This window comes from Pan paniscus, chromosome 14 (assembly GCF_029289425.2).
Source record: "Pan paniscus chromosome 14, NHGRI_mPanPan1-v2.0_pri, whole genome shotgun sequence".
Lineage (NCBI taxonomy): Eukaryota > Metazoa > Chordata > Mammalia > Primates > Hominidae > Pan > Pan paniscus.
Window position 1 is genome coordinate 97,019,439 of NC_073263.2, and position 27,544 is coordinate 97,046,982.

Below are 27,544 nucleotides of genomic sequence, written 5' to 3' on the forward strand. Positions count from 1 at the left end.
TTTCTTTTTTTGAGATGGAGTCTCACTCTGTCACCCAGGCTGGAGTGCAGTGGCGTGATCTCGACTCACCACAACCTCCACCTCCCGGGTTCAAGCAATTCTCTACCTCAGCCTCCCAAGGAGCTGGGATTACCAGTGCCTGCCACCATGTCCGGCTAATTTTTGTATTTTTAGTAGAGACAGTGTTTTACCATCTTGGCTAGGCTGATCTCAAACTCTTGACCTGGGTGACAGAGTGAGACCCCATGTCAAAAAAAAAAAAAAAAGAAAGATGCAATTGGTGGAAGTATCTACCCACCTCGGCCTCCCAATGTAATAGAATTACAGGTGTGAACCACCATGCCCGGTCTCAAATTTTTTTTTTAACAATTTTTTAACAATTTTTTTTTCATAAGTTATTGGGGTACAGGTGGTATTTGGTTACATGAGTAAATTCTTTAGTGGTGATTTGTGAGATTTTGGTGCATCCATCACCCGAGCAGTATACACTGCACTATATTTGTAGTCTTTTGTCCCTTGCCCCCTCCCACTCTTTCCCCCAAGTCCCCAAAGTCCACTGTATCATTCTTATGCTTTTGAATCCTCATAGCTTAGCTCCCACATATCAGTGAGAACATACGATGTTTGGTTTTCCATTCCTGAGTTACTTCACTTAGAATAATAGTCTCCAGTCTTATCCAGGTCACTGCAAATGCTGATAATTCATTTCTTTTTATGTCTGCGTAGTATTCCATCATATATATATATATATGCCACTATATATATACCACAATCTCTTTATCCACTTGTTGATTGATAGGCATTTGGGTTGGTTCCAGGATTTTGCAATTGTAAATTGTGCTGCTGTAAACATGCATATGCAAGTATCTTTTTGGTGTAATGACTTCTTTTCCTCTGGGTAGATACCCAGTAGTGGGATTGCTGGATCAAATTGTAGTTCTACTTTTTGTTCTTTTTTTTTTTTTTTTTTTTTTTTTTGAAACTGAGTTTCTCTCTTGTCACCCAGGCTAGGGTGCAATGGCATGATCTCTGCTCACTGCAACCTCCGGCTCCTGGGTTCAAGTAATTCTCCTGCCTCAGCCTCCCAAGAAGCTGGGATTCAGGCACTCACCACCACGCCAGGCTAGTTTTACTTTTTAGTAGAAATGGGGTTTCACCATGTTGGCCAGGCTTGTCTTGAACTCCTAACCACAAGTGATCCACCTGCCTTGGCCTCCCAAAGTGCTGGGATTACAGGTGTAAGCCACCATGCCCGACCCTACTTTTAGTTCTTTAAGGACTCTCTACACTGTTTTCCATAGTGGCTGTTTATACTGTTTTCCACTGTGGCTAGTTTACATTCCCGCCAGCAATGCAGAAGTGTTCCCTATTCACTGCACCCATGCCAACGTCTACTGTTTTTTTTTTTTTTTTTTTGATAATGGCCATTCTTGCAGAAGTGAGGTGGTATCGCATTGTGGTTTTGATTTGCATTTCCCTGATCATTGGTGATGTTGAGCATTCTTTCATATGTTTGTTGGCCATTTATATATCTTCTTTTGAGAGTTGTCTGTTCATGTCCTTGGGCCACTTTTTGATGGGATTTTTTTTTCTTACTCATTTGAGTTTGTTGTATATTCTGGATATTAGTCCTTTGTCAGATGTATAGATTGTGAACATTTTCTCCCACTCTGTGGGTTGTCTGTTTACTGTGCTGACTGTTCCTTTTACCATGCAAAAGTTCTTTAGTTTAATTAGGTCTTAGCTGTTTATCTTTGTTTTTATTGCATTTGTTTTTGGGTTCTTGGTCATGAAATCCTTGCCTAAGCCAATATCTAGAAAGGTTTTTCCAATGTTATCTTCTACAATATTTATAGTTTCAGGTCTTAGGTTTAAGTTCTTAATCCATCTTTAGTTGATTTTTGTTTAAGGTGAGAGATGAGGATCCAGTTTCATTTTCCTACATGTGGCTAGCCAATTATCCCAATACCATTTATTGAAAATGATGTCCTTTCCCCCACTTTATGATTTTGTTTGCTTTGTTGAAGATCAGTTGGCTGTAAGTATTTGGGTTTATTTCTGGGTTCTCTATTCTGTTCCATTGGTCTGTGTGCCTATTTTTATACCAGTACCATGCTGTTTTGGTGACTATGGCTTTATAGTATAGTTTGAAATCAGGTAGTGTGATGCCTCTGGATTTGTTCTTTTTGCTTAGTCCTGGTTTGGCTATGTGGGCTCTGTTTTGGTTCCACATGAATTTTAGAATTGTTTTTTCCAACTCTGTGAAGAATGATGGTGGTATTTTGATGGGGATTGCATTGAATTTATAGATTGCTTTTGGCAGTACGGTCATTTTCACAATATTAATTCTACCCATCCATGAGTGTGGGATGTGTTTCCATTTGTTTGCGTCATCTATGACTTCTTTCAGCAGTGTTTTGTAGTTTTCCTTGAAGAGGACTTTCGACTCTGTATCCCAGGGGTTTTGATAGGTTGTGTCATTATTGTCATTCAGTTCAAAGAATTTTTAAATTTCCATCTTGATTTTGTTTTTGACCCAATGCTCATTCAGGAGCAGATTATTTAATTTCCATGTATTTGCATGGTTTTGAAGGTTCCTTTTGGAGTTGAATTCCAGTTTTATTCCACTATGGCCTGACAGAGTGCCTGATATAATTTCAATTTTCTAAATTTATTGAGGCTCATTTTGTGGCCTATCACATGGTCTATCTTGGAGAAAGTTCCATGCTCTGTTGAATAGAATGCAGTTGTTGGATGAAATGTTCTGTATATATCTGTTAAGTCCATTTGTTCCAAGGTATAGTTTAAATCCTTTGTTTCTTTATTGACTTTCTGTCTTGATGACCTGTCTAGTGCTGTTAGCGGAGTATTGAAGTCCTCCACTGCTATTGTGTTGCTGTCTATCTCATTTCTTAGGTCTAACAGTAATTGTTTTATAAATTTCGGAGCTCCAGTGTTAGGTGCATATATGTTTAGGATTGTGATAGCTTCCTGTTGGACAAGGTCTTTTTACCATTAATGTCCCTCTTTGTCTCTTCTAACTGCTATTGCTTTAAAGTTTGTTTTGTCTAATATAAGAATAACTACCCCTGCTCGCTTTTGGTGTCCATTGCATGAAATGCCTTTTCCCACCCCTTTACTTTAAGTTTATGTGAATCCTTATGTGTTAGGTGAGTCTTCTGAAGGCAGCAGAGAGTTGGTTGGCGAGTTCTTATCCATTCTGTGGTTCTTCTTTTAAATGGAGCATTTAGACCATTTATATTCAATATTGTATTGAAATGTGAGGTACTGTTGCATTCATCATGCTCTTTGTTGCCTGTGTACTTTGGTTTTTTTGTTTTGTTTTGTTTTTCCTTTTTGCTTTTTAACTTGTATTTTTGTTTTATAGGTCCTGTGTAATTTATGCTTTAAAGAGGCTATGTTTTGACATGTTTCCAGGATTTGTTTCAAGATTTAGAGCTTCTTTTAGCAGTTCTTGTGGTGGTGGCTTGGTAATGGCGAATTCTCTAAGCATTTGTTTGTCTGAAAACAACTGAATCTTTCCTACATATATGATGCTTTGTTTCACTGGATACAAAATTCTTGGCTGATAATTGTTTTGTTTGAGGAGGCTGAAGATAGGGCTCCAATCCCTTCTAGCTTGTAGGGTTTCTGCTGAGAAATCTGCTGTTAATCTGAGAGGTTTTCTTTCATAGGTTACCTGGTGCTTCTGTCTCACAGCTCTTAAGATTCTTTCCTTTGTCTTAACTTTGGATAACCTGATGACAATGTGCCTAGGTGAAGATCTTTTTGTGACGAATTTCTTAGGTGTTCTTTGTGCTTCTTGTATTTGGATGTGTAGGTCTCTAGCAAGGCTGGGAAAGTTTTCCTCAACTATTCCCCCAAATATGTTTTCCAAGCTTTTAAATGGAGAATTTAGGCCATTTATATTCAATATTGTATTGAAATGTGAGGTCTTCCTCCTCAGGAACATTGATTATTCTTAGGTTTGGTCATTTAACATAATCCCAGACTTCTTGGAGGCTTTCTTCATATTTTATTATTCTTTTTTCTTTGTCTTTGTTGGATTGTGTTAATTTGAAGACCTGGTCTTCAAGCTCTGAATTTCTTTCTTCTGCTTGTTCAATTCTATTGCTGAGACTTTCCAAAGCATCTGACATTTCTAAAAGTATGTCCAAAATTTCCTGAATTTTTAAATTATTTTTTTCTGTAAGCTATCTATTTCCTTGAATATTTCTCCCTTTACTTCTTGTATCATTTTCTGGATACTTTTGCATTGGGCTTCTCCTTTCTCTGGTCCCTCCCTGATTAGCTTAATAACTAACCTCCTGAATTCTTTTTCAGGTAAATCCGGGATTTCTTCTTGGTTTGGATCCATTGCTGGTGAACTAGTGTGATTTTTTGGGGGTACTGAACAGCCTTGTTTTGTCATATTACCAGGGTTGATTGTCTGGCTCCTTCTCACTTGGATAGGCTCTGTCAGACGGAAGGTCTAGGGCTGAAGGCTGTTGTTCAGATTCTTTTGTCCCTTGGGGTGTTCCCTTGATGTAGTACTCCCCCCTTTTTCCTGTGGATGTGGCTTCCTGTGAGCCAAACTGCAGTGATTATTGTCTCTTTTCTGGGTCTAGCCACCCAGTGAGTCTAGCCAGCTCCAGTCTGGTACTGGAGGTTGTCTGCACAGAGTCCTGTGATGTGAGCCGTCTATGGGTCTCTCAGCCATGGATACCAGCACCTGTTCCAGTGGAGGTGGAGGAGAGTATAATGGACTCCGTGAGGGTCCTTAACTTCGGTGGTTTAATGCTCTATTTTTGTGCTGGTTGGCCTCCTGCCAGGAGGTGGTGCTTTCCAGAAAGCATCAGTTGTAGTCATGTGGAAAGGGACTGGTGGTGGGTGGGGCCCTAGAACTCCCAAGATTAAATGCCCTTTGTCTTTCCCTACCAGGGCGGGTAAGGAAGGACCATAAGGTGGGGGCGGGGCTGGGTGTGTCTGAGCTCAGACCCTCCTTGGGCAGGTCTTGCTTCAGCTGCTGTGGGGGATGGGGGTGGGATTCCCAGGTCACTGGAATTGTGTACCTAGGAGGATTATGGCTGCCTCTGTTGAGTCATACAGGTTGTCAGGGAAGTTGGGGAAAGCTGGCAATCACAGGCCTCACCCAGCTCCCACAGAAACCGAAGGGTCGGCCTCACTCCCACCGTGCCTCCCCCAACAGCCTCGAGTCTGTTTCCTGGTGGAGGGTGAGATGGGCTTGAAAACTTGCCCAAGGCTTTTTCCCTTCCAGCTGTGGAAGAAAAGGGCTTCAGTTCTTCCCCCTGCATGTGAAGTCTGCACACCAGATTCATGCTCTCCCCCAGGTTCTGGTCAGGAGGCTTCTTGCCCCTTTCAAATTGTTATAAAGTTCAGCTAGAGAATTCCTTCCCCCTATGGAGTTTTACCCCCTGCTCCTCTGGCCACCCTCCTGATGGATCCCTGTGGTGTCAGGCAGGAATGGGCTGCTTGGGGACCCAACGAGCTTCCAGGACCTTTCTGCTGCTTCCTCTACCCTTGTATTTTGCTCAGCTCAGCTCTCTAACTTGACTCAGCTTGAGGTAAAGTTGGAAACTTCTCCCAAAAACAGACCTTCCGCTTCCCCAGTGGCGATGTGTGTTTGGAAGAGGAGGGTCCCCCTTTCCCACTTCCGCAGTTGGGGCACTCACAGTATTTGGGGTGTCTCCTGTGTCCTGCAGGGGCAGTCCGCTTCCTTCAGAGGGTCTGCGGCTCCTCTCAGGATTGCTGGTTTGTTCTTGCAGTTGATCTGGAGGGTTATTCTCCAGCTGAGGGTAAGGGTCAGTGGACCCTGCAGCTCTGCAGTTCCACCTCTGCCACCCCTGCCGCTACCGCCGAGCCAGTGACCTCAGGTACCTTCCCTGCCCCACCCACCCAGACGGGTGCCCCTTCCTTGCCAGCCCAGGTGCACCCACCTGGCCCTAATTTTTTTTTTTATTGTGCTAAAAAATACATGTTATAATTTTGCATTTTAATCATGTTTAAGTATACAGTTCAGTGGTATTAAAGACATCCGCATTGTTATGCAACCATCACCACCACCCATCTCCAGAAAAGAGTTCTTACAAAACTAAAACTCTGGGCCCATTAGATGGTAACTCCCCACTTCCCCTCCCCCAGTCTCTGGTAATCATCATTCTACTTTTTGTCTCTGTGAATCTGACACTCTAGATACCCTATATATTTGCCTACCCCCACTTTTTTTTTTTTTTTTTTGAGACACAGTCTCACTCTGTCACCTAGGCTGGAGTACAATGGCACGATCTTGGCTCCACTGCAACCTCCACCTTCCGGGTTCAAGAGATTCTCCTGTCTCACTCTCCCGAGTAGCTGGAATTACAGGCACATGCCACCACGCCCAGCTAATTTTTGTATTTTTAGTAGAGATGGGGTTTCATCATGTTGGCCAGGCTGGTCTCAAACTTCTGGCCTCAAGTATTCAGCCCGCCTCAGCTTCCCAAAGTGCTGGGATTACAGGTGTGAGCCACCATGCCCGGCCATATTTGTCCTTTTGTGTCTGGCTTATTTCACTTAGCACGTTTTCAAGGTTCATCCACATTGGGCATGTATCAAAATTGCTAATACTATTTTAAATCAAGTTACACATATCATTTGCGCTCATTCATAAATATCTTACTATGTGTCTCTAAAAGATAAAGATGTTTTAACATAACCACAATACCAATGTCACACCTAAAAATAAACAATTAAAAAATAATAGGAAATAAAAAAGGTAGTAATTCCTTACTACCATCAAATACCCTTCCAGTGTTCAAATTTTGAATTGCCTCATAAAAGATAGATTCTCCACCGTTCTTGAGTACAGAATTCCTGTTTAATTTGTCCTGACAACCCTCCTCTCCCCATAGTAGCTGTCTTGCACACAAAAGATGCTGTCATACTACATTTCACCAATAGGTGGCACGAATAATCATGACATTTGCTAAATCCAGTTGGTATTTACACAAGAGGAAACATCATTTGCAGAAAGTTGGCAATTATAGGTAAATATACAAACACAGAAATTGAAAATAGCCTGTTTGCTCTATGTAACACGCATAAAACCTGAATACATCCCAATTCTAAGGGATAATTATTGATATCATTCAAACTTTCTATTTGTTTTAAGGAGAACATGGAAAACGTATTTCTTGGTGTTGACGTTTATCTCTACAATGTCAACATTTTTAGTGTTAAATAATTGAGGCCAGTTATGTTTATTTATTCTTCCGCTTAATAAAAGAAAAAGTAAATAGAATCTACTTGTACAATTGATTGCTGTGTTAAATGCCCGTTACGAATGTATTGTCTGAATTGTATTAAGTGTACTTATCTCTGAATAAAATAGTTGCTTTCCCAAGCTTCCTCTAGCGTGTTCTGAAGAACAGAGAATCTTAGGATGGTAGATACGGACAGGGCCTTTAAGACCACCTAGTCTGGCCCCATCATCTGACAGATGAACAGACATGAAACCTCATCGTAAGATCACACAACACCTTGATGGCTTTTGTGTAATTTGCTATCTTTCTGCCAGCAATCTCACCTTCTCCCCTCCACCCCTACTCTTAAAAAACTAACTGCTTGGTAAAATTAATATTTCATTTTAAGGATGCAAAACGCAAATTGTGCAATTAATCCTCCCTTTCTTGTCCTTTCAATATAATTAATTAATTAATTAATTAATTTTTTTTTTTTTAGATGGAGTCTCTCTCTGTTGCCCAGACTGGAGTGCAGTGGTGCAATCTCAGCTCACTGCAACCTCCACCTCCTGAGTTCAAGCGATTCTTCTGCCTCAACCTCCTGAGTAGCTGGGACCACAGGAACATGCCACAACCTCTGGCTAATTTTTGTATTTTTTTGTAGTGACGGGGTTTCATCATGTTGGCCAGGCTGGTCTCGAAGTCCTGACCTCAAGTGATCTGTCCGTCTTGGCTTCCCAAAGTGCTGGGATTACAGGTGTGAGCCACTGTGCCCGGCCCCTTTGCATATATTTAGCAAATATTTATTGGGTATTACCAGGACTAAACAAGATCTTGTTCCCTTGGTCAACTGAGCCTTTTATTTGAGTCCATGTCTTGTAATTTCCTAGAAAGAAATGAAGCTCGGCCAGGCGCGGTGGCTCAAGCCTGTAATCCCAGCACTTTGGGAGGCCGAGGCGGGTGGATCATGAGGTCAGGAGATCGAGACCATCCTGGCTAACACAGTGAAACCCCGTCTCTTCTAAAAATATAAAAATTTAGCCGGGCGTGGTGGCGGGCGCCTGTAGTCCCAGCTACTTGGGAGGCTGAGGCAGGAGAATGGCGTGAACCCGGGAGGCGGAGCTTGCAGTGAGCGGAGATTGCGCCACTGCACTCCAGCCTGGGCGACAGAGCCAGACTCCACCTCAAAAAAAAAAAGAAAGAAAGAAAGAAAGAAAGAAATGAAGCTAACTTTAGGAAATCAGCCTGTAAGGAATTTCTAATGGGCAGTAAATATGACACTTTTCAGCCCAGATAACATAATAATTCTGAGTCATTTTTTATCCTATCCTCCTATATTCAAATTAACATTTAATACTGGACTGTTCTTTCTGTTCTTAAAACCAGCTCCTCCAGCCAGGACAGGCCCTAAACTCTGCTCTTGAAAGTAGGTTCTCACCAGATTTATCCCAAGAACAACTTCTTTTTATCTTCCCCAGATGTTCCGGAATATCTGGGCTCTTTTCCCTGAAATGGCACTTCCCACATGTTGGATACGGCCCTTTGCCCTTTCTCAGGCTGTGTCTGCATTCTTCTCTCCTCTTTTCAACTACCAAACCCTCGCCTATACAACTTTATGGCTTCATTGGGCAGTTCATCCCACCTGGTAAATAAGCACACATTCACGTCTGACGCATATGCTTCACTTCCAGTAGTACCTTCCAGTGTGTTCTTTGAGGTATTCATAAGTGGGGAGATATTCCATAGTCAAAAAGTTTGAGAAGCAATTGTTTAAACAAATTTAAATAGCTTCCTTTACTGCAGGACTTTTCAGAGTCTTTGATTTCAATAGGCATCGTTGGTCCTTTAAGATAGGAAGATAGTACTGTATGGGGCATTTTCAAAATTGATTTGATTAAAAAGCACTACCCCTTGTCTTACTGTGCTCAGGCTGCGATTACAAAATACCATAGACTGGGTGGCTTAAACAGCAGACATTTACTTCTCATGGCTCTGGAGGCTGGGAAGTTCATGGTCAAGGGCCGGCAGATTGAGTTCCTGGAGAGGGCACTCCTCCTGGCCTGCAGATGGCTGCCATCTCACTGTGTGCTCATGTTCTGGAGAGTGACCCAGCCCTTGTCTCTTCCTCTTCTTGTAAGGGCACTAATCCCACCACGGGGGCCCCACCCTCATGACCTCATGTAAACCTAATTATTTCCTGAAGACTCCACCTCAAATGCCATCACATTGGGGGTTACAGCTTCAACATATGGATCTGAGGGGGACCCAAGCCTCCAGTACATGACACTCCTTTTGTTTTCCTCATTGCACCATCTGCTACTGGGTTCTGTGGAATGCACATAGGGACACACAAACTCCAGTGCAGGCTCTGGGTCTGAAAACAGACAACCTGAACTCAATCCCAGTTCCACCACTCCCTAGCTGTGGGACTTGGATAAGTTTCTCAAACTCCCCAGGCCTGTTTTCCAGCTGGAAAACGAGGATAATAGTACCTACCTCATAGAGTTGTTGTGAAGACGAAATGCTTCTATACAGGGCAATACGGGGCCACACAAAGGAAGCACTAAAAAAAAAATGTCAGCTATAATCATGAAATGTTAGTATCAATAATTAACTATAATTAAACAATCTATTATATCGGTTATTAATAAACATATTATAGTGAATAATACTTATTATGTGGCAATATTTAATTTCTTTTGAGGCTGAATATTGAATTCTATGAAAGGATCATGGTCAAGCTTCTATTTTAGGCTCTTAGAGGACAATATAACATTGAAAGAAAATCACAAGAGAAGCCATGGCAAGCATGAGCCAGGAATCAGAAGCAGTGTGGCTGGGCTTAAGGGAGAAGGGGCCACTGAGCTCAGTGCCAGGACTCTGTGCCAACCGCCACAGCCCTGACAGGAAGCAGAGCTGTTACTCTGCAAAGGACAGACCAGCCACACAAGGAGGGAGGCAGGCCTGCCCATCCTCCCGGCTTTGTGCAGATAGATTTGGACTCGTGGTAGTATCATCTTTGAATGTGCATTGCAGTTTCACATCCATACCTACCTCACCAAATAATCCTAGAATGGTGAACTTCAACACAAATGTCCCCTGCAATTTCAGGGGCTTAAGGGGTCCCTTTATGTAACAGGCAAAGGATTAGGGCCAGCTGGGAAAATCCAAGTGTTTAAAACCTGTTCAGCACTTTTGCAGCCAAAGAGTAAGTTGCCAAACATTTTTCTCTCAAAAGAAAACAGGCCACTGAATACTAGAAAGGGGAATTCTGGAAGGAAAGAAAAAATCAAAGAAGAGAAGAGAAGTGAAGGGACATCTTGGGAAAAGTAAAATGATGTTGAACTTAAAGGTTTAGGACATTGAGAAGGTAAACTTAAACGAACATTTTTCTTTAAAATAAAAACACAACAAAAAGAGAAACAATACAAGATGATTTTAAAAAGCAAACCAAGGGAAAATTTTTACAGTCTATTAATTTCTAGATGTAATAAAATTAAAACACAGATTCTTGCTTAACAGATCCCAGGAGCATTCAGAGTTATGGATCAGGTTCTTCCTGAGAGGGAATCTGAAGGTCAGTGTGTGACCTGAGGAAAGCACCTCCTTGGAGCTGCCAGGCAGCCCTCATCTCCCAGCATGACTATCCTGCCTTCTCACTACTGTTTCATTGAATCCTCCAGGGATCCACAATGCCAAACTCCAGTTCCTCATTCCTTTAGATCCTTCTCCGGCAGCATCACAGTAGGAAACATTCCAAAGAGAATTTCAGTTTCCAGTACAACTACATACACAAGATGTCTATGGGCAAAATATTCTATGGGTGATATGCTCTTTTTTCTTTTTTCTTTTTTTGAGACAGGGATTGCTCTGTTGCCCAGGCTGGAGTGCAGTGGTGCCATCACGGCTCAGTGCAGCCTCGACCTCCTGGGCTCAGGTAATCCTCCCACCTCAGCCTCCCGAGTAGCTGGGACTACAGGCACAAGCCACCACGCCTGGCTGATTTTTTGTATTTTTAGTAGAGATGGGGTTTCACCATGTTTGCCAGGCTGGTCTCAAACTCCTGGCTTTAAGTAATCCACCCATCTCAGCCTCTGAAAATGCTGGGATTACAAGCATGAGCCATCGTGCCCAGCCTATTCCTCTCCTTTATAATTTTTAAATTGTGATAAAATTAAAATGTGCACAACATAAACTTTACTACATTGACCATTTTTGAGTGTATAGCTCAATAGTGTTAAGTACGTTCACATTGTTGCACAAGCAATTTCCAGAACTTTTTTATCTTGCAAAACTGAAACTCTGTACCCATTAAAGAATTCATTTATGCCTCTGCCACTCCCGGGCAACCACTGTTCTATTTTCTGTCTCTATGAATTTGATGACTCTTGATACCTCGTATAAGTGGAATCGCACAGAATTTGTCCTTTTGTGACTGGCTTTTCACTTGGCATAATGTCTTCAAGTTTCATCCATGTTGTAGCATGAGTCAGAGCTTCCTTGCTTTTCAAGACTGAATAACATTCCATCGTATGGATAGAACACATCTTGTTTATCCATTAATCCGTCCATGCCAGGAATACGTTTTAAGAAGTCCATGAAAATGCTTGGAGTTGTGTTTAAAAGAGTTTTATAAGTCATGATTGGCAGTAATTATTAAGCACCCTTTTCTGATTAGCCAGCATTGAAAAGAGACAGGACTGGCCAGGTGCAGTGGCTTACGTCTGTAATCCCAGCACTTTGAAAGGCTGAGGCAGGTGAATCACCTGAGGTCAGGAGTTCTAGACCACCCTGGCCAACATGGTGAAACCCCGTCTCTACTAAAATTACAAAAATTAGCTAGGCATGGTGGCAAGCGCCTGTAATCACAGCTACTTGGGAGGCTGAGGCCGGAGAACCACTTGAACCCGGGAGGCAGAGGTTGCAGTGAGCCGAGATCACGCCACTGCACTCCAGCCTGGGCGACAAGAGTGAAACTTCATCTCAAAAAAAAGAAAAGAAAATAGACAGGACTAAGTGATTTGGATCTGCATGCTGACAGGCAGATAGACAGGCACGGGGCAGACTGAGCGATCCAGACCTGACCAGCCCTGCTGCCAGTGGAGGTGGAGGGTTCACAGGAAGGCCTGAGAGTCTGGGAGGGAAACTGCCTAAGGGGGTGATAAATGGAATCAGCAGCGGAGCCCCAATACCGACCCAGGCACTGACAAAGCAAGCCTGACACATTGGGAAGGGATTTAGCACTAGAAAAAAGTTCCTTTATACCAAGGGTATCCGATCTTTTGGCTTCTCTGGGCCACATTGGAAGAATTGTCTTGGGCCACACATAAAATACACGAATACTAATGATACCTGATGAGCACAAAGAAAAAAAATACCACAAGAAAATTTCATAATGTTTTAAGGAAGTTTACAAATTTGTGTTGAGCCTCATTCAAAGCCGTCCTTGGCCCACAGGCAGCCCATAGGCCATGGGTTGGACAAGCTTTCTCTATACTAAATGTTCCAACCCACCTACCATTCATGTAGTCTACAAACACTTACTGACTGCCTGCTATGTGCCAGGCACTGTTCTAAAATTTGAGAATATATCCTCGAATAAAGCCCAAAGGCGCCCCATTCTCCTAGAGTCTACATTCTATTGAAGTGGAGAGACACACTCTAAACAGATAAATAAACAAGGCTGAGAGGTCAGTAAAACAGCATGATGCATGTGAGTGAGGCGGGGTCTAAATAAGAATGGGAAGTTAGGGACAGCATCTCTGGGAAGTACCTATTTAGCCTGAGGCCTCAATGGCTCAAAGGAGTTAGTCGCCATGCAATGATCCAGGAAGGAGAGTGCGCCTGGCAGAGGGAACAGCAAATGCCAAGAGTGAGCCTCAAATGGGAGACAACTCACTACATTTGAGGCCAGTGTTGGAGTAGAGTGAGGGTGGAGTGGGAGGATGGGAGAGGCCAGTTTATGCACAGCTTGTGGCTGAGTACAGAAGGATGTTTCAGGAATGTGTGGAGGAAGGTAAGTGAGGAGGTCTCTGGCAAGTGGAGGAAGGATGCACAGAAAGAAGCAATGCTTGTTGAGGAACAAGAAGCAATTGCTGTGAGTAGGGTCTGGCATGAGTGATGATCAGCGAATGACAAAGTTGGAGAGGTGGGTTGGGGCAAGCCTTTGAGACACCAATAAGAAGCTAAGGAAGGGATTTCAACTTTATCCAGCTAACCACCAGAAACCATTAAAGGTTTTTAATTAGAGAAGTGACCTCATTTTCATTTTAAAAATAAACTTGTTGCTGGGATGGATTTGAATGGAAGGGTGACACCATTCTCCTGGGAAACAAAGAAAATTGAACTGAGCAAAAGGAGTGGAAGAAGCAGAGAGAGCGTGGCATGTAAGGGATACCATCGAGGGCAGATTATTTTGGTCTTTTTAAAAAAATTTTTTTTAATTCTTAATTTTCTTTTTTTTTCTTTTTTACAGAGTCTTACTCTGTCACCCAGGCTGGAGTGCAGTGGCATGATCTCAGCCACTGCAACCTCCACCTCCTGGGTTTAAGCGATTCTCCTGCCTCGGCCTCCCAAGTACCTGGGATTACAAGTTCATGCCACCACGCCTCGCTAATTTTTGTATTTTTAGTAGAGACAGGGATTCACCATGTGGATCAGGCTGTTCTTGAACTCCTGACCTCAACTGATCCACCCGACTTGGCCTCCTGAAGTGCTGGGATTACAGGCGTGAGCCACCACATCCAGCCCATTTTTTTTGTTTTTAGAGATAGAGATCTCACTCTGTCTCTCAGTCTGGAGTACAGTGGTGCGGTCGTAGCTCACTGCAGCTTTGACCTCCTGGGCACAAGAGACCTTCCTGCCTCAGCCTCCCAAGTAGCTGGGACTACAGGTGTGTGCCACCATGCCCAGCTTTTCTTGGTCTTGTTGTAAACTGACCTTTTTATCATTATGAAATGACTCTAATCATTTTTAGTAATTCTTCTTGTCTTGATGTCTTCATTGTCTGAAGTCAATACAGCTACCCCAGCCTTCTTGTGATTGGTGTTTGCATGGGTATCTTTTTCCATATTTCACTTTGAACTTGTCTGTTTCTTTATATTGCAAGTGCATTCTTTATAAACAGCTTATAATTGGGTCTTGCCTATTTTATCTTTTAAAAAAATCTAGTCTAATAATCTCTGCCTTTATTTGAAATGTTTGGTGGTCCATTTACATTTAATGTAATCACTGATATGGTTGGGTTCAAGTCTACATCCTGCTGGTGGGGGGTTTCTATTTGTTCCAGCTGCTTTTTGTTCTTCTTTTCTATCTTCTCTGTTTATTGAATAATTGTTAATATTTCATTCTATCTCCTTTATTGATCTTTTAGCTATACTTCTTAGCATTTTTAAATAGTTGTTCTAGGGATTACAATTTACACCCTTAACTTATCAGGGTCTACTTTGAATTCATAGCATCTAATATAAGAATTTTACAATAGTTGTGTTCCATTTATAACCACCCCAGCCCCCACACCCAATCCTTTAAGCTATAGTATTTTACTTCCGCACATGTTAAAAGGGATAGATTCACTTGGAAGCTTGTTAGATTTTAAAGGTGAGAAAAAAGAAGTTTAGCTCAACTCCAAGGTTCCTGACTTGGGCATATAGTCTACAATTCATCTAGAAAAGAAATCACCAGTCTGGGAGTACAAATGAGATCATAATTGCAGTAACACCTCGAATCTTAATTTTTTTGTCCTCCCACCTGCTTAATTACAGGAAGTCTGGCCTTACTTGTGATTTCTCACCTCTCAAATGTCTGAGCAGCCCCAGGGAGTGGTTGTACAAACCTGTGAATCAGCCTAGTCACTCCTTCTCTAGAAAGTTTTCCCCACTTCAACTGTTGCCAGGACGTTTATGGTGAGGAACAGCTTGGGAGCATGTTTTTTCTTGTTGTTGTGTTTTGTTTTGTTCTGTTTGTTTGTTTTTTGAGACAGAGTCCCACTCTCTCACCCAAGCTAGAGTGCAGTGGCATGATCTCAGCTCACTGTAACCTCCACCTCCCAGGTTCATGCGATTCTCCTGCCTCAGCCTCCTGACTAGCTGGGATTGCAGGAGCCCGCCACCACACCTGGCTAATTTTTGTATTTTTTAGTACAGACAGGGTTTCACCATGTTGGCCAGGCTGGTCTTGAACACCTGACCTCAAGTGATCCGCCCGCCTCAGCCTCCCAAAGTGCTGGGACTACAGGCATGAGCCACTTTGCCCAACCGGGAGCATGTTTTAAGTGAGGGGGATGTGCACTCTCCCGATGCATTATGCTCACTCAGTAAAAAGGTCTTCAGCAAAGATGTCCTGTTTCTGGAGCGTCTATCTCTTCTGATGGACACATTTGTATGGATGAATGAAAGGGATGGGAGTAAAACTTAAAGTCTCAACAGGTTCCCAGTGGCCACCCAAGCATACTGTTCTAACTGTTGGTTGGCTCTATCTTGTGGTAGGGTTAAATTTGCTCAAATGCTTCCTGTGTAGGTGAAGAGAAATGGATTCACAGTTGGAGTCTGTCTTGGGCCTGTATTTTGGATATTTGCCCATTGGAGATATTTAATATATAGCTAAATATTTTGATCTCAAGACAGAAGCCAGAGGTGAATATGTAGATTTTCACAGAGGTGATAATATTAATAAAAGCCACAAGAGTGAGTGTGTTTACCAAAGGAGAAAATGTAAAGAAAAAAAATTAGAGGGTCAAACACTAAACCATGGAAAGTGGCTAATATTGAGGGTTAAAAAGTATTGATAAAAATACAGGTACAATATTCAAAAGAATGCATTTTTATATAAAACCAAAGGGAAGGATGTTATATCAAGAGCTGTCCATAGGTTCCTCAAAAAATTAAAAATAAAACTACCGTATGATCTAGAAATTCCACTTCTGGTTAAATACTCAAAAGAATGGAAAGCAAGATCTCAAAGAGATATTTGTACACCCATGTTTATAGCAGCACTGTTTATAAAAACTGAAACATGGAAGGAACCCAAGTGTCCATGGATGGATGAATGGATAAACAAAATGTCCTATATACTTACAATGGAATATTATTCAGCCTTAAAAAAGATGAAAGTTCTGACCCAAGCTACAGCATACATGAATCTTAAGGATGTAATACTAAATGAAATAAGTCAGTCACAAAAAAAACAAATGCTGTATAATTCTACTTATATAAGGCACTTAGTCAAAATTATAGTGGCACAAAGTAGAATGGTGGTTGCTAGGGACAAGGGGGAGGCAGAAATGGTGGGCTGTTGTTAATGGTACAGAGTTTCAGTTTTGCAAGTTGAAAAGAGTTCTGGAGACTGGTTGCACAAATGTGAATATACTTAACACTACTGAACTGTACACTTAAAAATGGTTAAAATAATAAATTTTATGTTACATGTATTTTATCAGAATTTTAAACATTGAAATGAAAAGGAGTAGTCACGGATACTACATGCAATTACAGGAAAATGCACACCTTAAAATATTTCCTGGATTTGGTCATTGAAAAGAGTTTGAAGTAGAGATTGTCAATAAAGCCAGCCAAGCAAGCAAATATCATTACTGAAGAAGTATGACAATTAAACCAGAAAGAGGACTACAGTGAGGTGAATAGTGTAAGTTACAGAAGACTATATATGGGCATATTTATGGACAGGAAAACAGGAATATTCTCTTCTGTCTGCCTACATTTTTTACTTCTGCAAGAAACATTAAGTCCTCTGCAAGAAACATTAATCACATTTACTAAAATATGAGATGACGTTTACATATTCCTTAATTTTTTATTTTATTTTATTTTATTTTATTTTTGAGACAGAGTCTCACTCTGTCACCCAGGTGGAGTGCAGTGGCCTGATCTCAGCTCACTACAACCTCCACCTCCCAGGTTCAAGCCATTCTCCTGCCTCAGCCTCCTGACTAGCTGGAATTACAGGCATGTGCCACCACGCCCAGCTAATTTTTATATTTTTAGTAGATACAGGGTTTCACCACATTGGTCAGGCTGGTCTAGAACTCCTGACCTCAGGTGATCTGCCTGCCTCAGCCTCCCAAAGTGCTGGGATTACAAGCATGAGCCACCACGCCTGGCAATTTTAAAATATTTTTTAATATTTTTATTTTTCCTTTTTATAGGGATACGACCTCACTATGTTGCCCGGGATGGTCTCAGACTCCTGAGCTCAAGTGATCCCCCCACCTCAGCCTCCCAAAGTGCTGGGATTACAGGCATAAGCCATCACACTGGCCAGCTTTGCATATTTTTAAAAAGCATCCATTTTGATTATCTGCATAAGTCATTGTTGATTATTACACTGGAAATTCTCACTAATTTCAAGAAGTAGAAGGAGACGTCAGATTAAAGGTGGTGAAATTTACCTTGAGCTTTAACCCTGCTCTTCCCCCAACTCAAGAACGTTTAACTATTGAAGGTGGCAGGGAATTAGGGTAATAGCCAAAATTCACAAATGGATCAAAGGAATATTTTTTGCCAGTAGAGAAACTTTGGTGTTTTCAAAGGCAAATACATCTTTCTGTATTCATTCTTAATTCCCATGAAAAGGTGTGTTCCTTGGGATAATTCCAACACTATGTTGAGACTGCAAGTCCATGTGATAGGATGGTATCAGGTTCTGAGCGTCCACAGGGAGAAAACAAGGAATTTCCTAACTAAAAATATAAAATCAGATCTGGTTCTCTCTCTCTGGAAATTTAGCAGAACCCACTCATTTTTAAAGGCAGGTATTGTTGCAGCCCCATTGTTTACCCATTGCTCAAATGCAGAGAGCCACATTCCAGGGATGTCTTACAATGGGCACATGGGGACTTGAAGTTGTTGGCTGGCTCACTTTCTTCAGTGCACAGCTCTGAGCTCTCATTCATATAAGGACTATGGTCTTTGGAAGTTGATTTTGGTTTCAGCCCAGGCCGAGTCCCTTTGTGCCTTATCTGAAGGGTATTTTTGGCTCCAGGGTGGTTGTTGGCAGACAGTGAAGCAAATACAACTCAAAGCTCTCATCTCTGTCGAATCACTGCCATAACAGGTAAAATGAACTAAGGAGGCAGTGGGCAAAGCAGATGTTTACAAAGTGAGGGCTAATGCTTGAATAAACATAAAATAGACACATTTGTAATTTGGCTTCTGCCAAGACCCTTTCCTTTCTTTCTTTTTTTTTTTTTTTTTTTTTTTGAGACGGAGTCTCGCTCTGTCGTCCAGGCTGGAGTGCAATGGTGCAATCTCGGCTCACTGCAACCTCTGCCTCCCAGGTTCCAGTGATTCTCTTGCCTCAGCCTCCCAAGTATCTGGGATTACAGGTGCCTGCCACCACGCCCAGCTAGTTGAGATGGGGTTTCACCAGGTTGGCCAGGCTGGTCTTGAACTCCTGACCTCTGGTGATCCACCTGCCTCGACCTCCCAAAGTGCTGGGATTACAGGCGTGAGCCATTGCGCCTGGCTTCTTTCTGTCTTCAAAGGAGAGCTAATTAATCCTTGATAGGGTAGGGTTAGGGAATTCAACCTCACTGCTTAATGCCTCACCTTAGGAATGTCTGCAGCTGCTGATGCTAGTGTGTGTGTGTGTGTGTGTGTGTGTGTGCCTGTGTGTGTGTGTCACATGGGATGGACTGGTAGAGAGATGTTCTCATCAGCCCTGTCTACACGAGAGCCCTGCCAAACAGCTGAAATTTAATTTCCATCCTTTCCCATGAGTCCCTTCTGCTACAGCAGACTTCTCTTTCCAAACACACACTGAACTATGATGGAGTTTTCTTAAGGACAGTCAGGCAGATCTCAAAAGAACAGCCAGTCAGTGCAGGAAGAACAAATGTGTAATTCCGCCTTTGAAGACGCAGGCATCCAAAAGGAAAGGTATCTCCATGGATGTTTATCTCTCCTTCTGATCTTTTTCATGCCCTCTGCTGCCTCTCTTCTCAAGAGACTCCCCTCTGCCACCCTCTGGGAGAAGTTCTGCCACCTCAGACCCACCTGGTGTCTGCAAACCCCAGAGATTCAAGCCTCAGGCCCTCACTGATGGTGGCCCTTCTCTGCTCAAGGTGGACCCGTTCCTGTCAGTCAGGACAACAGTTGGTGAACCAAGTATGGTTTGGTCTCTCCATCAACACTGTCTGATTTCTTTACTATTTTATCCAACTTGGTGAGAGTTGTAGTCTAGGGTCCATCAGCCTTCTGAGAAGACTAAAATTCTCTTTCTCCTCAAAAGGAAGGGGAGGGAAGAGGAGGGTTGCCACCCCACAAACTCCTAAAAGTGACCTACCTTCTTTTGCCCAGTTCAGCACTCACACCGATGCATGGGGGAGGGGTTTGGGGGCAGTAAAGCTCCTAAAATAGAGTTTCTCAGCAGGCCACGAGGAATTGGGGCCGGGCTGAACATAGAACCCTGGGTATTTAGATCCTTGTTTTCTCACTGTGGTCCTTGGATGATACCATCCTGTCACATGGACTTGCAAAGTCTCAACATAGTGTTAAAATTATCCCAATCAGCACAACTTTTCATGGAAATTAAGAATAAATATAGAAAGATATACTTGCCTTTGAAAACATCCAAGTTTCTCCTTTGAGAAAAAAATATTCCTTTGATCGATTTGTGAATTTTGGCTATTATCCTAATTTCCTACCATCTTCAACAGATAAACATTTTTGAGTTGGGGGAAGAGTAGGGTTAAGGCTCGGGTAAATTCTACCAGCTTTATTCTGATGTCTCCTTCTACGTCTATAAAGAGTATGGTATAATGAGAAGCATGTGGTCTTGTGAAGTAATAAACCAGGGTTTGAATCCCACATCACCCACTAAGAAGGCATGACTTCATGTATGTTATTTGAACCTCTGAGTTTCAACTCCTTTGTTGGTAATTATTTTTTGTTTTTATTTTGAAAGACATAAACCTATTTCCTAGAGTGATTATAAAGATGATGTGGGGTCAGGTGCGGTGTTTCACTCCTATGTAATCCCAGCACCTTGGGAGTCCGAGTCAGGAGGATCACTTAAGCCCAGGAGTTCAAGATGCCCCTGGGCAACATAGTGACACCTGCAAAAAAAAAAATTTTTTTTTTTTTTTTGAGACAGAGTTCTGCTCTTGTTGCCCAGCCTGGAGTGCAATGGCACAATCTTGGCTAACCACAACCTCTGCCTCCTGGGTTCAAGCGATTCTCCTGCCTCAGCCTCCTGAGTAGCTGGGATTACAGGCATGCACCACCACGCCTGGCTAATTTTGTACTTTTAGTAAAGATGAGGTTTCTCCATGTTGGTTAGAGTGGTCTTGAACTCCCAACCTCAAGTGATCCGCCTGCCTCGGCCTCCCAAAGTGCTGGGATTACAGGTGTGAGCCACCAAGCCTGGCCAAAAAACTTTTTTTAAATAGCCAGATGTGGTGTCGTATGCCGGTGGTCCCAGCTGCTAGGGAGGCTGAGGTGAAAGGATCACTTGAGCCCAGGAGGTGGAGGCTGCAGTGAGCCATGATTGTACCACTGCACTCCAGCCTAGGTGACAGAGCATGACCCTGTCTTAAAAAATAAATAAATAAAATAAATAAAAACTAAAGATGACATAAAATTATGTATGTAAAGCATCTGGCACACCCTGAACTAACACATATTCATTAGCTTCCTCTCCCACATCCTATCCTTCTATGCCATTCATTGCATTCCCTAAAACTACCTAATATAAGGTCACCATTAACATTCTTGTGGCCAGGTCCAGCAGCCTCTTCCTGACTCCTCTTCTCTGCATTAGTGTTGATAAGGCCACCTGTCTAAGAATGTTTCATCTTTGTCTTTCATGCTCTTACATTTTAGAGTCACAGAATAAGGCCAAGTACATATTACTCCCTGCTTTGCATTATTTTCTGTATCATATGTACCCCTGTATTCTCAAGCTAACTATCCCAGCTACAGGGAAAATCAAGTCCAGGACAAACCATTGTCCAAACATACATCAAGCATCAATTAAGTGCTAGTAAAAAGGGACACAAGGTCAAAGAGGACATGGTTCTTGCCGTGAGGTAAGGAAGGCAGACAACCGCCCAACTGTATGACCAGAACTGGGATTGAAATGGATACAGTCGCCATAGAAGCAGAGAGGAGTGAGGGGAAGAGGGAGCGATATCTGGATCATTCTGGACATCATGGGAGACTTCCTTTTCGAGGTGATTGTTAGCTGAATCCTGAAGGATGAGTAGGAATTAGGTAAGTAATGAAGTAGTTGGAGGAGCCGGGTAGTCTGGTGGGTTCCAGGCTGAAGCACAAAGAGCTGGGTGGCTATGGAGGATTCATGAGCAATGGGACTGAGGAACTAGATGAGCGTTGTTTCATAAGGCCTTGTGGGTTGACAAGAAGAGTCTGAACTTTGTCTGAAAATTCTAGAAAACTTTGAGGAAACCCCTGTTGGTTTGACATGATCAGCTGTGTGCTTTATCCATGTGAGTCTAATATGGGGCAGAGACTGGAGGATGGTGAGGCTGAAGATGTCCACTGCCTAGATGATTAGGCAGTTTTTGTGGAACTCAAGGAAAAAGGGATGAGAACTTGATGTAAGGCAGTAACAGAAGCAGTTGGGAACAGATACTAAAGATATTAAGCTGACTGGTCAGACATGGGAGATGAAAGAGATAGAGAAACTAGAGATGACTCCCCAGTTTCTGTTTTGGATAACTACTTAGACAATAACTAAGGTTTGTAATGTAGGAGAAAAGGCAAGTTTTGGAATAAGAGACTGTGAATATGGTATTGGACTGCTAGATCTGTTTACAATGGCAAGTGTATGAAGACCAGCCCCTCCCTGTGGCCATAAAGATGGACCTATGCACTTTAACAGGAAATTGGCTGGGGGTCAGGTCTGACATCGAGGAAAATTGAGCATAATGAGATCACCCCTGAAATTCCTTAATTCAGAGGTGAGTGGCAGCAGTACCTGCAGGCAGTGCGAAAATTCATTAAAGAATTGTTTTGGATCTGCTCCAATGAACAGAAACAAGTGACTGGGTGACATAGCAAAGCAACAATAATTTTAGCTTCATAAAAATGTTAGGTGTCAGACCGAATATAAGCAGATTTTTAACATCTTAAGTCAGCACTCATATAGTAAGAGCACTAAGCAACTCTGCTTTTCCCTACGGTGATTCCAGTCCCCTCTGGACTCATCTCTTTCCCATGAATTCCTAGGTGACTCACTCACTCTTCTTGATGGTCATTGGTGGTTTCCTGCCACCATCGTCTTTGTCTCTACCTCCGACTCCTTACTTGTTTCTTCTGCCCCACTCCCAGAGATCTCCTTCCTCTTCCTCTCACACAGCTGCCACAATAGCACCCTGACTGTAAAATGCACAGCTTCCAGGTGTGCTGGTAAACGTTTAAAAGGTGGTGGGTAGGATAGGCATGGGGAGCTGATTTGTAGCATTTGTCATTTTCTGTGGTGTAAATACTCCCAACTTGGCTGATTCTAAACTACCAAAACTACCAATGTGTTGTCATTCACTTCCCCAAATTGCAACGGGAAAGCTCTCTTGAGCTTTTGCAAGCAAGTTCCAGCACACCACAGCTTCTGAGACTGAGATGAGTCACATTTAATGTGGTGGTGTTCCTTCCCTTTCCCCAGAGGGAAACCCTGGAATGATAGGGAGAGTCTGGCTTCCAGTGAAGAACACTTGACAAGGGAGAAAATCTGGACATTTCTGCCTTTGAGTTTTGCTTAGGCCAATCTTGCAATTCTCCCTCAATCCACGTGGTCACCATCTTCCCACCTAAAGAGCACTCACCTCCTTTGAGAAGCCTGTGCTTGTCCTGACCCCTCTGAGCACACTTTAAAGTTTATGAATTCATTCCTTCCTTTGCCATTTCCAGAAGGTCTTTGTATTTTGCACAAGGACTCTAGTTCTTTGTGCTGGCATCAATTAGAGACTGTTTGTTTTCTGTTTTCCCGGGTTAATGGTAAATGTTTTAAGGGTAAAGATCTTATCTTTACATAGGATTGATTTTTGAACATTTGATTACTTGCTTATTTATTAAGCCTTTGCTCATTTGCCTTACCATAATCTTTTCTATACCTTCATGTTTGAATTGTTTTTATGGCTTAAGTATATACATATAATATGTATACATAATTATATAAAATATGTATATTCTCTTTTATACACTATGAAAACAATTCTTGGAAGCACATACAATGTCTTTGCACAATAAAGAAATATTTTAATATTGATAATTCATAAATTATATTGCTAGGAAATTAAGTGAAAATTTGTTGGAGTGAGTCTCCAATGAACCAGTAAGTCTCCAATAAACCAGTTGGAAACTTACTCCATTACTGACTACCTTGCTATGTGAGACAAGTTATTCAGGCCTCAGTCCTCCAAGTATAAAACAAAGGTACTAAGAAAATTTTCAGGGTGTTGGAAACGCTCTGTCAGCCAAAAAAATGTAAAGCTCCTGAAATCTAATATAAAAGTACTCTATGAATATGATGTATTTGTCAGGCATAAGAATTTTCTAGAAAATAAAACATTTCATGACAGGGATCATTTTTTAAAGCTCAAGAATTCTTGGAACATCTACAGAATTAGGATTTGACAACCAGTTTTTCAAGAACTTGGTCCAATTTTTTCATACATCTGAAAGTCAGTCAACTGTAAGAACTCAAAATAGCAAGGAGTAAAGTGAGATACTGTAAATACAGATTAGTATCATTTATCCAAGCCATTGTGGGATTTTCTTTAGGTGAAAAAGCAAAACCTATGATAGAATGGCAGAGAACAAAAAAGGAAAGAGAAAAAAACCCTAAATCCTTGTTCTGTTAGTAAACAAACATAGGTTTGAAAGTCCTAAAACAAGGAAGACTTTCAAACCTATGTTTGTTTATTAACAGAACAAGTGTTGAGAAACTTGAGTGATGTGAAGGAAACTGGTTTCATACAAAAGTGTTTCTTTGTGAAAGAGTTTTCTGCAGTAGGCAGAGGTGAGGGAAAGAAGAGGAGAGGAAGCTTCTCCTTTGGTGTTTCAGACCTAGGCCAATGATAAAAGTAGGAAAAGTCATCTTAGACAAAGATTCTCTCTCCTTTTTTTTTTTTTCGGTTTTTGTTTGTTTGTGTTCTGTTTGTGTATCTGTTTTTGATGTTAATATGATCAATGTGTTTGACCAACAAGGCTAAGACCAATGATAGAACTAGGAAAAGTCATCTTAGGCAAAGATTCTCTCTCCTTTTTTTTTTTTTTTTTTTGGTTTTTGTTTGTTTGTGTTCTGTTTGTATATCTTTCTTTTTCTGACTTTTTTTCTCTTTGTATTATTATTATTATTGTACTTTAAGTTTTAGGGTACATGTGCACAATGTGCAGGTTAGTTACATTTGTATACATGTGCCATGTTGGTGTGCTGCACCCATTAACTCATCATTTAGCATTAGGTATATCTCCTAATGCTATCCCTCCCCTCTCCCCCGACCCCACAACAGTCCCCAGAGTTTTTGATGTTAATATGAGCAATGTGTTTGACCAACAAGGCTAAGACCAATGATATAACTAGGAAAAGTCATCTTAGACAAAGATTCTCTCTCCTTTTTTTTTTTTTTTGTTTTTGTTTGTTTGTGTTCTGTTTGTGTATCTGTTTTTGATGTTAATATGAGCAATGTGTTTGACCAACAAGGCTAAGACCAATGATATAACTAGGAAAAGTCATCTTAGACAAAGATTCTCTCTCCCTTTTTTTTTTTTTGGTTTTTGTTTGTTTGTGTTCTGTTTGTATATCTGTTTTTGATGTTAATATGAGCAATGTGTTTGACCAACAAGGCTAAGACCAATGATATAACTAGGAAAAGTCATCTCAGACAAAGATTGTCTCTCCTTTTTTTTTTTTTTTTGGTTTTTGTTTGTTTGTGTTCTGTTTGTATATCTGTTTTTTATGTTAATATGAGCAATGTGTTTGACCAACAAGGCTAGGACCAATGATATAACTAAGAAAAGTCATCTTAGATAAAGATTCTCTCTCCTTTTTTGTTGTTTTTGGTTTGTTTGTTTTGGGTTTGTGTATCTGTTTTCGATGTAAATGTGAGCAATGTGTTTTGCCAACAAGTCTAGGAAGGGAGAGATTGGAGAATAGGGGGATAGCGAGTGTTTTAACTTCCCTTGAGGGAGATGATTTCACCCAAGGACTGTATCTTAGTTTGTGCCACACAGGATGCTGTCCTGGGAATTTCCCAGGGGCCCAGAGCAGTATCAGCTGCAGCCCTGTGCCATGTCCCCCAATCACCTGGTACTGTCTCCTCTCTGCCACCTCCACCACGCTGGCCATGCTTTCAATCAGGCTAGAGCACTGCACTTGTGTGTCCAGGCTTACGACCCTATAGGCTTCCTTAGGAAAATAGACTGAACCTGATTAGGGAAAAATCAGCTTTTCACCCACAGAAAGTGCCAGGTTTTGACTTTTGTTTTCACCAATACCTGGTACACAGTAAGAGTTTTATTTTATTTTTATTTATTTATTTTGAGACAGGGTCTCACTCTGTTGCCCGGGCTGGAGTCCAGTGGCACAATCTTGACTCACTGCAGCCTCAACCTGCTGGGCACAAGTGATCCTCCCACCTCAGCCTCCTGAGTAGCTGGGACCACAGGAGCATGCCACCACACCCAGCTAATTTTTAAGTTTTTTGTGGAGCACAGAGTCTTACTATATTGCTGCCCAGGTTGGTCTTGATCTCCTGGGCTTAAGCGATCCTCCCACTTCCGCCTCCCAAAGTGCTAGGATTACAGGCATGAGCCAACATGCCCAGTCCAATAAATGTTTTATTAGCTTGAATTTGGAACTTTCCTACCATTGTAGAATGGCCCTTAGAATCCATAGTCAAGAGCATTATTTATTATTTACTATTTACATATCCCCTGTCTGGCAGGCACTGTGCTGGGCAGGAGGCACTGTGATGAAGAAGAAATTTTATAGTTTACATAACAAGGGGCAGAATGTGTTCTATGCTAAAGATAAACTTATTTTCCAATTAACATAATGACTAAAAATCATCTCACTAGAGGGGTTTAAACTATAAATTCCTTCCATGTCATATTGTATGACACCCCTCTAACAAACGCTTCCAGCCCTTTCTTCTTTCACACCCTTCTTGCTCAACATCCTCTCTCCCTCTTGGCTTCTAGGTGTTAAAAGCAGTAAAATAGAGCTTTTTCCCTGAAATAAAAAATTATTTTTTTAAACTTAGAGAAACTGAGAAAATGAAAAGGCTGTAAAAGGGAAGACTCATGTATACAGAATGAGCTCTTATCATTCATTCATAGATACATATTGGATATATTCTACATTGACAAGCATTGGACTAGGGTTGAGATAGACCTTTTCTCATGGAATTTTCATTGTAATCTCTGTCTATAAAATCTGTGTCTATAGAGATAAACACAAAAACAAGTGTAGAAACAAATATATAATCTGACAGCTTTTCATGGGTGCCTTAAAGGAAATAAGCAGTGCTATATGATAGACAATCATGCAGTGAAGAGCTGGAGCCAGCTTGCATCAGCTCTCAAGAACTGATTGTTATGCTTCAGAACTCTTCCAGCCTATTACCAGGCACGGTGGCTCATGCCTATAATCCCAGCAATTTAGGAGGCCAAGACGGGAGGATGGCTTAAGCTCAGGAATTCAAGACCAGCCTGGGCAACACAGAGAAACCTCATCTTTACAAAAAATTAAAAAATTAGCCAGGCATGGTGGTGCATGCCTGTAATCCCAGCTACTTCTGGAGGCTGAGGCAGGAGGATGGCTTGAGCCTGGGAGGTGGAGGTTACAGTGAGCTGTGATTACACCACTGCACTCCAGCCTGGGTGACAGAGGAAGACTCTGTCTCAAAAAAGAAAAAAAGAAAGAGAAAAAACCTTCCAGCCTATTGACTTCAGACTGATAGCTAGAAATTAGCTGTGGTAGGAGAATTTACACCACAGAAATAAGCAAACGTTAACAATCAGGGATTCCCCCACCTACCCCACCCACCCCACCCTCAGGAGCCAGTTGCTAAATGTTTACCAGCAAACAACCAATAATGGTGGGTAGAGGAATTGGGCTACCTTTTATGTAGAGGGTGGGTGACACCCTTTCTATGGAGATAATATTTAAACAGACCCCAAGGTTTGAGAAGAGAGGAGTAAAAGTGTTTCAGACAAAAGGATCCCTAAGTGCAAAGTCATTAAGGCAGGTAGCCTCAAGGGTCTTCTAGCACTTGTTAGCAGGTGAGAGTAGCCGATGATGGGGATGAAAGCCAGATGAGGTCTGGA

The 27,544-nt window shown here is 41.8% G+C and overlaps 1 protein-coding gene and 1 long non-coding RNA gene across 3 annotated transcripts in view; one reads left to right on the plus strand and one right to left on the minus strand.

Moving 5' to 3' along the window:
- The window catches only part of CLDN10 (claudin 10), a 145,195-nt gene that overhangs the window by 54,103 nt on the left and 63,548 nt on the right, over positions 1–27,544 (plus strand). The gene's annotated exons all lie outside the window — the stretch shown is intronic.
- The window catches only part of LOC130540732 (uncharacterized), a 55,262-nt gene that overhangs the window by 8,533 nt on the left and 19,185 nt on the right, over positions 1–27,544 (minus strand). The window contains exon 3 of the long non-coding RNA XR_008954726.2: positions 9,738–9,804. This is a non-coding gene — a long non-coding RNA (uncharacterized LOC130540732). The remainder of the gene's footprint in view (positions 1–9,737; positions 9,805–27,544) is intronic.